This window comes from Lathyrus oleraceus, chromosome 5 (assembly GCF_024323335.1).
Source record: "Lathyrus oleraceus cultivar Zhongwan6 chromosome 5, CAAS_Psat_ZW6_1.0, whole genome shotgun sequence".
In the NCBI taxonomy this organism is placed as follows: Eukaryota; Viridiplantae; Streptophyta; class Magnoliopsida; order Fabales; family Fabaceae; genus Lathyrus; species Lathyrus oleraceus.
In genome coordinates, this window is record NC_066583.1 from 17,696,548 (window position 1) to 17,711,168 (window position 14,621).

The following is a 14,621-nucleotide window of genomic DNA, read 5'->3' on the forward strand; positions in this document are numbered from 1 at the left end:
TTATTTAATTTTCTATAATCTATACACATCCGCCATCCTCCTTCTAAACGTTTTGCTACATGTTCGCCTTTATCGTTTTGCACGACTGTGATGCCTCCCTTTTTAGGTACTACATGCACAGGGCTCACCCACTTACTATCCGAGATCTGATAGATTATACCTGCCTCAAGTAACTTAAGAACTTCCTTCTTAACAACATCACTCATTATAGGGTTTATTCTTCTCTGATGCTCCCTAGAGGGTTTTGAATCTTCTTCTAGCGAAATCCGATGCATGCATACGGATGGGCTTATACCTTTCAGGTCAGAGATATTATATCCTAAGGCTGAGGGATGTCTTCGTAAAACGTCTAAAAGTTGGTTCGTTTCCTCATGGCTTAAGGTAGTGCTAACTATCACTGGACGGTTCATCTTTTCATCGAGGAACTCATATCTCAGGTTCTTAGGCAGTTCCTTAAGTTCTAAGGTTGGTTTCTTAGGGCATGGCAAAGGATCTGGGGTAAGGGATAAACATTCGTAAAGGTTATCATCGATGTAGGGTTTCTTAAAGTCATCATCTTCCCTTATGAGAGTTGATGGTAACTTAATTGTTTTTATAATTTCTTTTTGTTCTAACTCTCTAACACATTCATCAATGATATCTAAGGCATAACACGAGTCTCCCATCACAGGTGCCATAAGAAATTTCGAAAGTATAAATTCTATTTTCTCGTCACTTACCTCAAATGTCAACTTTCCTTTCTTGACATCTATTATGGCTCCTGCAGTCGATAAGAATGGTCTACCTAGAAGGATTGGTATATCATTGTCCTCTTTGATGTCCATGACAATGAAATCAGTAGGGATAAATAACTGACTATCCTAACAGGAACATCTTCTAAAATGCCTATCAGATACTTGACAAATCTATCGGCTAACTGAAGTGACATCTTAGTGGGTTGTAATTCTCCTAAGTTTAACCTCTCACAAACCGCTAAAGGCATTAGGCTCACACTAGCTCCTAAGTCTAGAAAAGCTTTATCGATGATATGATTACCCAGAAGACAAGGAATGGAGAAATTTCCAGGATCTTTATCTTTCTTTGCTAATTTATCCTCAGAAATAGCATTACATTCCAAAGGCTTCGGATCGTCAAGTCTACGTTTGTTGGTAAGGATGTATTTCAGAAACTTTGCATAAGAAGGTATTTGGGTGATGGCTTCTATGAAAGGGATTTCTACATGAAGTTTTTCTATAACTTTAATAAATTTTTGATACTGTTTATTAATCTGGGTTTGTTTGAGTCTTTGTGGATATGGTATAGGTGGTTTATATGGCGGGGGTGGTACGTAAATTTTATCTTTAGGTTCTTCTCCTTTCTCTCGACCTCCTTGGTTTTCAGATTCCTCTGGTTCCTTTACTTTGTCCGGGAGTTTGGTACATTCCTTAGAAGTTTTGGGTTCACTCAATCTTGGGTTTGGTGGCTCATCATAAGCGTTCCCACTTCGTAGGGTAATGGCATTGGCTTGTCCTCTCGGATTTTGTTGAGGTTGTCCAGGGAATTGTCCTCCAGGTGTAGTCTGAGGGGCTTGGTTTAAAGCTACCTGAGAGATCTGGGTTTCAAGCATCTTGGTATGAGTAACTATTTGGTCAACCTTGGTTCCTAACTGAGTAATCAATTCGTTAACATGAATGTTTTGGTTCATGAACTCCTTGTTTTGTTGGGTTTGAGCAGTGATAAAATTTTCCATAATTTTCTCAAGGCTCAGCTTTGGTGGTACAGGTTGCATAGGTTGATTTGATCTTGGGGCTTGATAACTAGGCCTCGGAGGTGCATTATTTTGAATAGGGTTATTGTTTTTATAGGAGAAGTTAGGGTGATTCCTCCATCCAGGGTTATAGGTATTCGAGTATGGGTTCCCTTGGGTGTAGTTCACTTGCTCAGAGTGGGTTTCATTTAATAGACTGCATTCTGCAGATTGGTGTCCTTTGGTTCCACATATCTCACAATCCGACGAAACTGCGACTACAGTATTCGGGTTTGTGTACATATGTTCGACTTTGAGGGCTAATGCGTCCATTTTAGCTTGCATCATGTCTATAGAGCTTAGTTCATGCACTCCTCCTTGGGCTTCCTTCTTTTCAACTGTCGCTCGTTCGACTCGCCATGATTGATGGTTTTGAGCCATGTCTTCAATGAGGGCACTAGCTTCAGGATAAGGTTTGTTCATCAGAGCACCGCCTGCGGCAGCGTCGATGGTCATCTTTGTGTTATAGTGAAGTCCATTATAGAAGGTTTAAATGATTAACCAATTTTCTAAGCCATGATGTGGGCATGCTCGTAACAACTCTTTATATCTCTCCCAAGATTTGAACAACGATTCTCCTTGGTTTTGGGTAAATCTAGTTATATGGTTTTGAAGAACGGCGGTCTTACTCGGGAGAAAATATCTAGCAAGGAAAACTCTTCTAAGGTTATCCCAAGTCGTAATGGAATTGGGTGGAAGGAAATCTAACCATGATAGGGCTTTATCTCTGAGGGAAAAAGGAAATAATCTTAAACGTATTGCCTCAGGAGAAGCTCCATTGGTTTTAAAAGTATCTGCTAATTAAAGAAATATTTTCAAATGTTGGTTAGGGTTCTCGGTAGCGAGACCCGCGAATTGTCTCTGTTGCACTAGTTGCAACAGGGATGGTTTAAGTTCGAAATTATTTGCTGGAATTATTGGGTTTACTATACTAGAACTAGGTTCTTCATTAGATGGTTGAGCGAAATCTTTAACAGGTCTTTGGTTTTGATCTTCGGCCATAGCTCTCTTAATTCTATGAAAGAATAAACGTGCGCGAGCGTAACGTTCAGGTTCCGCCAGAGGGTTTACTAAGCTTAAACTTCTGGTGCTGCGAGTTCTTCGCATTGACCGGCGGGAAATAACCTAAGTCTAAACGATATAACAACAGGAAAATGAAATTTGACGAAATTGGTCCCCGACAACGGCGTCAAAAACTTGATGCGTGGTTTTCGCAAGTATACGAACGCGTCAGAGTAATATAAAAGATTATCGAATCCACAGAGACCAAGTGTCAATCTATCGTTATCTGTTGTTATGGTGTTTATCAAAGGCAATCAAAATAAGTGTTTTTGGAGTGTGCAATGAAAAGTAAAGTGTTGAATAAAGATTAATTAATAAAGACAGGGTTGAATGTAATTCACATAATTAATTGATAATCCAAGTACTTGCTAATAGAGCTACTTATGGGCAATGTTTCCTACTTTGAAAAGAACTAATTTAATAGGAACTGTCGCTTTCGCGTATTCAGAACCGAGTTGTACTCCCTAATCAAACCCTCTTATATTCACTTATAAAAAGGCGCGCATTGCGTTAGAGTAGTAAACCTATTTTTAAGAAATATAGTATCTTGACTAAGTTGAAAAGTATTATAACTTGGATTTCTTAACCAAAAGAGGTTCTCACGAACCAGACTCTAAACTTATAAACGCGTCCGAAAATAGTTTTAAAATCTCTTTTCTTCTTTATGTTAAAAACTCCTAATGAACTAGACAAAGCGCTTTCGCTGTTTTTGAAATAGTTAAAAACAATTAAGTTTAAAAAGACGTTGGACGGCTTTCGATCTTACCCAACGGAATTGAAGTGCGGGAAAACTTAAGTTGAAAGTTAAAATAGCCCTTAAGTGTTTCTACGAACAATTGTACGGATTATCGGTTCAATTACGATCCTTACATTCTAACCTTTTGGATTTAGTTAGACATGGTAAAGTAAAAGTGCATTAAAGTAAATAAAAGTAGTGCGAGTGCGGAAAGTAAATAAAAGTAGTGCGAGTGCGAGGAAATAAATAATTTAAAGCGAGTGTGAGGAAATAAATAATTTAAAGCGAGTGCGAGGAAATAAACAAAGTAAAGAGAGTGCGGGAAATAAATAATTTAAAGCGAGTGCGAGGAAATAAATAATTTAAAGCGAGTGCGAGGAAATAAACAAAGTAAAGCGAGTGCGGGAAATAAATAAAGTAAAGCGAGTGCGGGAAATAAACAAAGTAAACCGAGTGCGGGAAATAAACAAAGTAAAGCGAGTGCGGGAAATAAATAAAGTAAAGCGAGTGCGGGAAATAAATAAAGTAAAGACAAGTAATAAATTAGCGGCAGGATTAACTTCCTTCCAAAGTGCTCCAAACTCGATTACAGACTCTATCACAGACTTGATTACACAATTGTGGTAACACTCCAATGCGAAGCGATTACCACTATAAAATACTGAATATATGCCTAAGTGAAACAAATTTGCTTCCGAGTTTACCTTTGTTCTAAGTTTGGATGATTGTAAAAGTGAATTCGCGTTTCTATTTATAAGCAAGTAAAAAGATTGAAATGACTTGGATGCCCTTCAACTTGAAAATAGGAGGGAACCGTTTTTCCTCTTGTGGCACCCGCCACAAGCACAAAATGGGGCGTCTTAGTGGAAGTAGTGGGAAAATATGGGAGTTGATGGAAGTTGAATTTGACACGTCATGACAGGGTCTATGGCGCCAGCCATGGGGTAGGCCACAAGAAAAAATGCTGAATTTTAGGGTTTTTAGCCCTTTTTCACTCCTTTTCTCGATCGCGAATCCGATTAAAGTAAAAACCTGAAAACAAAGGAAAACATAGAAATAACACAACAAAATAACAATAAAACAACTAGAATGCATGTGAAATCGGAGTCGAAAATACGTAAATTTCAGTGTTATCATTGAGCCATCACAAGGTCAAGAGCTTCAAAGAGATCACTTATGCAATAGTAAGGTTAAGAGGAGATGATAGCAAGCATGGTAATGGTTCCCAAAGCTCTCATCCATAAAATATGACTCCCTAGCATCATAATTCATTATTTTGATCAAAGCAAGTCAAAGGATTTGAGGTTGGTTCCCCAAAGAAACCCTAATTCATATGTGCACCACAATGCCTTGCTCATGAAGCAACCTCAGCCCATGATCAAATGAAATCAAGGGAAGTTCTTTTATTCATCATTTCATGCATATTTGAGCTTATTTGAGTGTCCTCAATCATCAAGATATGAGTCATGGACTTGAGAAGTTGATCAGTGAATTCATCTAACTATTTTGAAATGCACTGAGACCTAACTTTTTATGTGTTGGTCAAATGGAGATGATTCCAAAAGCAAGAATGTTCTTAAGGACAATATGAACAACTTTCATGTTCATCAGAAATTGATTTGAAGCTTGGAAGGCCATCTCCCATTCCAATACATTATAGGTCATTTTGACTGAAACCCTAATTTTGGGTCAACTTCCCAAGGACATAACTCATTCATTTTTTATGATTTTGAGGTGGGATCAAATGCATTGGAAATCTTACGATGTCTAATTCAAATTTTATGTTGAACAAAGTTTCAAAATCTCAAAGGAAATACATCTGATAATGCAAGACATTATAGGTCCTTTTGGGCCAAATGCATTAAAAGGCAAAGAAGTCCAACTTCAAGTGCCCATAACTCTTTCATAAAAAATCCAAATGATGCAAAATTTAAGTCCACTTTAATTGCCTTGAAAAGATCTACAACTTTGATGTTGGAGGTGTTTCCATTTGAGGCTAGTATCATCAAAATAGAGGGGCTTGAAAATTGGCCAAATTTGGAAACCTTGCTTTGACATGTCATACACCTTGCACTTTAAACCCAAAAATTCATAAATTTCCACACTTCAAATGGATTTTTGTTCAACACAACAATTGTTCCTTACATCAAGACCTTTCCAACCATTACTCACATGATCATGTTTGGACTTTCCAATTGGGACTTTCGAAGAGATGAATGTTTAGGTCAAATTATGGAATGCACATGAAATCTTGATAGACAAGCAATTGCTATTCAAATTACACGTCCAGTTTAACTTGGTTGGTGTTCAGCATTCATTTGCATCACTTTTTGGGATTTGCACGCGCCTGTACAGGCCCATGCATGAAGGGTTCAAATTCCATGCACATGAGAATTCACCTTGCTTGCCTTGCCATTTGCTATAAATAAGTGTGCTCAGCTCCACTATTCTGGACCCTGATTCAACCTATTATGATGCACAAATCTCTCCATAGCCATTACTAAAGGAGTTTCAATTTTCTTCTAAAAATTCAGATCTGAATTTCAACTTCCTTGGTTGATTTTCAGACCTATAATTCCCCAACCTTGCTTCCTCTTCATCACTAGATCTCATTCAAGCTTTGGTTGTGAAAGATCGTGCTCTCCAGACCTACATTTCAAAGGTGGATAACATAACTTTTTCTCTTCGAAACTCTTTATTCTTTGCTTATTTCTTGAGTTCCTTGGTCTGGCTGAAGTCCTCTCAATAGAGGCATTTGATTTGTGCTTTCAATTTTGCAAAAACATGAAGTTCATGATGAACACCATCATACTTCCAGCTCTGATTTCTCCATTTATAGGGATCTAGAGTGGAAGTGCATGGTATAGGAGTGATGTACATCACTTCCTCTTTCGATTGATGTATAGATCGCTCCATTTGGTTGAGTTTGCCATGTCTGCAATTCTCACCGGAACTGGAGGTCTCACCGGAGAAGACGGTGGCTCCGGTGGCCGCCCCAACTCCAGATCAATCCCTGGCCGTGTGATCTCTTTTCCAGATCTAATCTGGACCTTCCATTGTTATGACTTTTTATATTGCCTCGTGTGTCTCAGTTGACTAAGGCATATGGTACACGCGCGCTGAAAGCCCTTGGATCTGCCAAGTCATTTAATGAAATGAATCCAACGCTCGTGCTTTTTTCTACTTTCTGATTTAATCCATTTTATTTTCTTAATTCCATTTTATTTCAAAAAAATCATAACTCTCTCATTTTTAATCAAAACATTATGGGACCAATTGCATTAGTCTCCAAATAATTTCTAGTTTCTATTTCTGATTTTTAATATTTTTTTATTTTTTCATTTGATATTTTTGTGATTTTTTTATTTTCTGGTTGTTTTTAATTCATTTTAAATAGTTTTTGATATTCAAAAAATACAAAAATATTTTCTTAACCTATTTGAATGATGATGGATCTATGAAAAATATTCTCATCAATTTTTAAATTGATTTGAGATTTATTTGACATTTTAGTTCAATTACGTTATTTTTATTCATTTTTAATTGATTAAAAATAGTTTCTGACTTTTAAAAATGCTGAAATTTTTTGTCAAACTTTGTTTGACCTTGTTGAACTTGGGATAAATCACTTGGACCTTCCAAGGTTGATTTGAAGTGATTTTGAAGTTTGACCTTTCTTTTATTTTTAATTCAAGTTTATTTTTAATATTAAAAAAATGCAAAAAAATATTTTTGTTCATTTCTTGACTTCCAATCTTCATCTCACTTCTGTTTTTTATTGTTTGACTTTGACTTTCAATGCCATTGGTCAACATATGTGGATTGGTACATGTTATTTCATTTAATGCACTTTAATTTTGCCATTTTCCATTTCTCTTACTCATCTCCTTCTTCTTCTTCTTTTTTCTTTTTGATCAATGAGTTGAAGGTTGATAAGTTAGCATTGATTATGGAGATTTAATCTTCCTTGATCCAAATCTAATTCATCTTGATCAATTGATCAAGTGAATGGCTTTGCATTAAGGATAGGTTGTTTCCTAAATCATGCAAAAGGCTTAAACCAATACAAGATCAATTCTCTTCTTCTTTTTGGCATGGCAAGTTGTTGGAACTTGGTTCACTAATCAAGACTTCTAACTTGTGTTGTTGCCTACATTATTATTGACCGACCTCAGATAGTTGTGACTTCTACATAAGTCCAATTATGATTGCTTAACATAGCGCTAAATTTGCCTTATGGCACACTAACTACTAACACTAACTATTGACTATTAACATTTACTTTTTGCTCTTTAATTTTATGCAATTTAATAGTCTTGCACATATTATCCATTTGCTTTTCTGTTTGCTCACTTGAGCACATGTTTATGTTAATGCCATTTACCTTTTGCTCACTCGAGCACATAATCGTGTATATACTATTGTGCTTGTGTTTTTGTTTTGATTGTTGTGAACCAAATGCAAAGAAATGGACTTAGTTTCTAGGACTTTCCCTATGCAAAGAATGGAGAATTGGACTTAGATTCTAGGACTTTCCTTATGCAAAATTGGAGTAAATGGACCTAAATGATGAAGATGGATTAGAAGGACCAAATCTCTAAACTCACTCTTGTCCATTCTTGGTTTACTTCATGAAACTTTTGATATGTGTGCTTTTGTGCTAGGGGATTCTATGAGCTCAAATTGAAGGACCATTGCCATGTTCATCCAAAGTGAAAGATACCAGATACATTGAGGATCTCTTAAGAGGCTTGTTTGATGATTGTTTATGCTTTGTGATTGCTTATTTCAAAGGATGGGAGCTACTTGGATCATCTATATGATCTCAAGAGAGGGACTCTATTGTGGTTTTGTTTCTTCATCCCTCATCTTTTTGCTTTACTTAGGACTTTAGCCATTCTTCTTCTTCTCTCCACTCTAACCCAAGCCAAAACTTTTTTGTGCAAACATTTAACTATTGTTTTCAAACATTAGAAACCTAAGCCTTATGCTTTTGATTTTCAAACTTTCCTTTCATAACACTTATTTTGAATTGAACCTTTAAATCAACTTTGACCACTTTTGTATATACTTCTAATTGATAAATATAACCCATTCAAATTTCTTTTTGTGGTTCCAATGGCCACTTTCTTAATCAAAATTTTCCATAACCTTTAGCTATTAGGTTTGAGTTATCCTTGTGGTAGATGTAATACTCACCTATATCCTTAGTGATGGATAATGAGTCTTCCATGCTTATTATAGGGTTAACCCCTCACTAGCATGTTGAAGCTATCCTCACATGGTGGATTTGTGGTTTTAGGTTGAGTTTTCTCCCTTAGATAACAAAAGACCTTAAGGCTTTTGGACCAATCAATTCACCAACTCATTTTGAGATTTTTACCCCGAACTACGAGGTTTTGATCCTAATCTTTTTATAAGATGGTACGTAGGCAATGGGTTTATCCATCCAAACACAAAAATGTAAATAAACTTGTACATTCTCCTCTCATCTCTTCAATCATGTTTGCACAAACAAAATTTTCACAAAAAACAACAACCTTTACAACAAGTTGTAACACCCCAAAATTTGCCCTCCTCATTCATGCATTCACTTTTTAGGTCATTTAGCATTTCATACCACATTGCATCATGTCAATCAGAATTAGCTCCAAGAAGCTTGAACATCATCCAGGACACTTTGTGGGTTTTATTCAGATGATCAGTCAACACAAGGAAAAGACTTGAGGTACTACCAACAGGGCCAGATGGGGCCTATTCACCGTACAAATCGCCAAGCTGGAAGAAGCAAGAATCTGCTGCTGAGCTGTCATGCTCGCTAGGCGAGCAGATGCTTCGCCTAGCGAAGAGCACTGCCATGCTCGCTAGGCGAGCAGATCCTTCGCTAGGCGAAGGGCGCGCATTTCAGAAAATATCAGAAAGATTTTGGGCTTGAGCTGTCCTCATTCAAAGCCCACAAGCTGCGAAATTTGGTCTATAAATACCAGAGTGGTCAATGAAATAAACCCTGAACACTGGCTGAACAGAAAAGACCAGAGACTGGAGAAAGAGACCTAGGAACTACTCTGTAGAAACCTTCAGGCAGCTCTGAGAAGTTCACTCCGCCTCACACAAACCCTAGTGTTACTTTGCAGATCCAGCCGTACCATTCAATCCTAATCAGTCTCTCTCATCAGGTATGCCTTTGTTCCTATTACCTTACGCCTTGAATTTGAATATTATGAATGTATGAGGTAATATCAGGTTTTGCCCGCGGGTTCGAATAGGCATGAATGTGTAACAATAACTTGAATGTTTTAATCGTTTTCGTTTATGAGATGGATCCCACAGGGTTTCGGATCATAGAGATCGAACTGTTATCAAGGAGGAATCCAAAACCCGCAGGCGCTCGCTAGCCGCTTCGCTAGGCGAGCACGCAGCGAAGCTTCGCTAAGCTTTCGCTAGGCGATGCAGTCGCGAATATGACAACATTCGCTCTTTTTGTTTTGTTTTGTTCTAATCTGTCCTTGTGTTGCCATGGCATTGATTTCCCTAGATTTCATCTTGTTTGTCTAACCTTTTGTCGAGTTTTTGTGAGGACTCACACACTCTTGCAGGGATACCATTCGGAGGTTTATTCTGATTACTCGTATTGACTGATTTTCTTTGATGGTTTAGTTGGAGAGATCTCAGGGTTGCTAATCCTTTAATTGCTGTAACGTCGGATCTTTATCCGTGTGGTAATTTTTTCCCTTTCTCGTACTTTACCGCTTTCTTAGCTGGAAGACCTCGATAGGAGGCAATGTTTGAGCCCCTTGGTGGCATTTTACTTTGAGATACATGTTTTGTGTTTTGTATTCATATCCCCACAGGTAGCGCGGTTCCTTCGTCAAGGACTTCCTGTTTGCCACCGAGCACCCCAAACCCTAAAACTCAAAGCAACATGTTATCTCCTTCTACTACAGGCGAGTAAGTCTCCAAAGGTCGAGCATCCGGTAGATTGCGTAGTAACGTTGTTCGTCCAAAATCCAATCCATAACCCCGTAGTTAGCCGAACTACGGTTCGCTCTGATTCTCATTCCAGATGAGATACGTAGGCATAAGACGCGATGTCTTAGCGAGCACACATCCCCCCAACCCATAGGTCAGCCGAGCTACGAAGACTCTGATTCTCATATTCAGATGAGATACGTATGCAGTGGATGCGACATCCGCGCGAGTCATTTCTCTTAACCCTTTTTAGTAAATAAGCACATCAGGTAAACTCACACCCTTTAAACAAGAACTACACAAGTGGATCCCGTAGAGTACTACGGATGCGTAAGGGTGCTAATACCTTCCCTTCGCATAACCGACTCCCGAACCCAAGATTTGGTTGCGAGACCCCGTCTTGTCCTTTCCTTTTTCAGGTTTACTTCGAGCGTTTCCTTTCCCTCCTTTGGGATGAATAACGCACGGTGGCGACTCTTCTGTCATTTTCTTTTGCCGGTTGTTTTTTTTTCGCGCACTGTATTTTTCAGGCTGCGACAGCTGGCGGCTCTGCTGGGGAAAACAGAAGTTGACCTCTTGCTGGTCCATCTTCCCTAAGCGAGTCCCTCCTAGCTTTTGTGATTTCTGGTTCATTGGGTGTTCATGCTTTTGTACATTTGTTTACTTACTTGCTTGCATTCATTTGCTGTATCTGTTGGAGCTGTTGTTTGTTTGTTGGGATGGGATGTTCTACGAGAGATAAGCCCATTACCCAGGCTTGAGTGTACACATAGGTTTTAGAGTGGATGATCATGAGGCTTGCGTGGCATGTTGCTACGTTAAGTAGTTCGTGAAGAACCACACCCAGACGAGGTTTCTTTTGGATATATTATGTCCTACGGATGTTCCGTAACGACATGATGTTCCTTTAGAAATCGTCGACTCTGGTGACCATTTCCCGAGAACTCAGTCGAGGCCTCTCCTCCGAGACGTGATTATGTTAGCTCTGGTGGGCGCATTCTCGCTGATCAATCCGAGGACCCCGATACTGGGAACTTGCTTTAGGATGTCCTGTTGAGGGGAATCAGTGGAGGTCCTTTATCCCGTAATAATGCCAAACCTTCAGTGGTAAACGTATTATTCGCGACTGAAGGGCTGAAGTTGACGAACTTCTGTTCTTAGAACCTACTAGTGAGGGGCGGGCTAAATTCAGGAAACCTTAACCTCCAACCAACCCGGTTTTCTGGAGCAGAGCTTTGATCTTGTATTATATTCCTCAGTGGTTTTCTCTTCAGACAGTGTAACCCGACAAATGTTCAAGCAGATACAGCAATCCTGATTGACATGCCACTGCATTGCATTCACATCATCACATCATTTGCATTCATATCTGTCGCATCACGCGAAAAACCGGCGGGAAAAGAAGAAACAACAGAGCCGCCACCGTGCGTTATTTATCCCAAAAGAGGGAAAGGAAACGCTCGAAGTAAACCTAGGAAAGAACATGGTCTCGCGACCAAAGAGAATGGGTTCGGGAGTCGGTTATGCGAAGGGAAGGTATTAGCACCCCTACGCATCCGTCGTACTCGACGGGATCCACGCACAATATGAAGGGAAAATGGTTGCTAAAAACTGCTCAAACTCACACACACTGGCTGAAAGAGACGAAAGAAACTGACTGAAACTGACTCGGCTGGATATCGCATCCTGGGCCTACTTAGTCTATCAAGCATAGACATCAGAGTCCAAGTAGTTCGGACTGGGGAAACGACACATGCTCGCTAGGATATCGCGTCCTATGCATACGTATCTTCTCGGACGAGAGAAGAATCAGAGCATTCGTAGCTCGGCTGACACGCACACAAACAAACAGACAAAGGCAAACGTGAAGCCCGAATGCCAATCACTGGACTTACATCAGCATCCGAACCTAAACACACACACACTAGAACCCAAATGCCACTCGATGGACTTACATCGGCTTCCAAGCACACAACAACACAACAAGTTAATAGGGAGTCGGGGACTCGAGCCTATAACTGTCAAACAACACACACAAAAAAGAAAAAGGGCGCCCGGAGAGATCAGCTCAATCTCCTGCCTACATACTTCATCTGGTATGAAGATCAGGGCGGTGTAGTTCCCCTACGCAGGGAAAAAGGACTAGCCTAACCAGATAACAGAGGGAGACACAACACTAGGGAGACTACGACTCGAGCCTAGATGTTGTCATGCAAAGTCGTCCCTAAGTTAAGGTTTCTAGCTAACTTGCCCAGGAGGCAAGCCTATCCTAAACATGACTTGCACAGGAAGCAAGCCACACACAAACCTAACTTGCACAGGAAGCAAGGGTCTCGATTGCAACTAGGGCAAGAGAAAGGGGAGGTCTCAATCGCAACGAGGGCGAGAGAAAAGAATTAGTGTTAGTTGTTAGTCAAACTCGACAAGACATCGCATCTCGTGCCTACGTATCTCATCTGGACATGAGAATCAGAGTTGCCGTAGTTCGACTGAACTATTACGGTTGGTTTGTGTTTTTTAAGTGGACAATGTCACTGCACAATCTACCTGATGCTCGACCTTTGGAGACTTACTCACCTGTAGTAGAAGGAGTTAACGTATCCTTAAGAGGGGATGATGTTTGTTTGTGTTTTAAGAAAGCGCAAGCAAGAAAGGAAGTCCTATACGAAGGAACCGTGCTACCTTAATTGACATGCAAACGAGACTACGCGGAGTCTAACAAACCTAGGGGATACAATCACACCACACAAGCACCTACAGCATAAAATAAACACACCAACAAGGGGCTCAAACATGGGTTAGGTTTTAGTCGAGGGGTCACATCAACCTCAACAAACAAACCACTGGAACTGGGTAGTGTTAGCTCTTAACCTTGCCATTGAGGGGCTAAGGTGAAGCAGATGAAAGGTGATGAGGGGTGTGCCTCATTGCTCTTATCCCTGGCCAGGGAGAGCATTTGACAAGAATGTGCGGGTTCAGAAAGTGGGAACCCTTCTACACATTTGATACTGACTCAACTGTACAATTGTACAAGATCTTGGGTTTGTATCTGCCATGCATCAACACAGTGGTGTGAGCAAAGCAGAAGACACACAGAATAGCAGGGGATAGGTTGCTTATCCCTTGGTTCTGCCAATTGCCTCTTCACTTAGGAGGTCTTTGACTATGTACAAGGACAAATTAAACATACACAAACATTGCCTCTTAAGGAGGACTTCAGACAGTTGCCTGGCCAAGTAACAGGTCAGGTCTTCCAGACTACATGAAGATTAAGGGATATACCTCAATGCAAATTGCTTATACAAGCAAAGCAAAGCAAAAAGTTCACAAGGAACTAAGCAACTAAAAGCACCTGAAATAGTCAAGCAGATGTTAGTATGCAACTTAAATCAAAGCAAAAGGAGACAGACATTAACAGCTAATCAGAAGCATGTGTATGTGCAAGGCACAAGACTTAGGCATGTGAGCCAAGTCACCTACAAAACAAACAAGGTTAAACAATGATATTCAAGCAAACTCAATCAAAGATAATTGGCCTCATTGGTCATTTTGTTGGTCAACCTGAAAACACAAGCTCAAAAGTGAGTAACAGGACCACTAGGGCAAGCCTAGGGTCAAAAAAGAATGAAAAAGTCAAAACAGCAAAGGGAAAGCATTCAAAATCATGTTTAATCAATCAAGAAACAATTCCAATTGGGTTCATGTTCATATCATGCATCATTATCATTTCATAAGCAAAAGAAGTCAAAGCATGGCAAATGAGAGCTCATAGAAGTCAACAGAAAGACTTACATCAAAAGTCAACTCAAACATTTCCAAAAATCACCAAATAAATCATGATCAATCCTAACACATAGCATGGTAAGAATGTCAAATTTCATCACATTTGGACAAGTGGAAGGCAGTCAATGAAAATCAGAAAGTCAAAGCAATTTTGAACATGCTTAAGGAAGTCAACCAAACATGTATCAACTTAGAAAAATCATAAATCAGAGATGGTGTATGATAAATGAATGGGACTAAAACCATGGCAAAGATGAGGATGTCTAGTTATCTCATGCAAAATTT

The 14,621-nt window shown here is 39.4% G+C and overlaps 1 non-coding gene across 1 annotated transcript; it reads left to right on the forward strand.

Annotated features, from left to right (window-relative positions):
- Window positions 1-2,297: 2,297 nt before the first annotated feature.
- On the forward strand, window positions 2,298-2,404 carry LOC127089672 (small nucleolar RNA R71). Its single transcript, XR_007791232.1, has one exon. It is a non-coding gene; the product is annotated as a small nucleolar RNA R71 (small nucleolar RNA).
- Window positions 2,405-14,621: the final 12,217 nt, after the last annotated feature.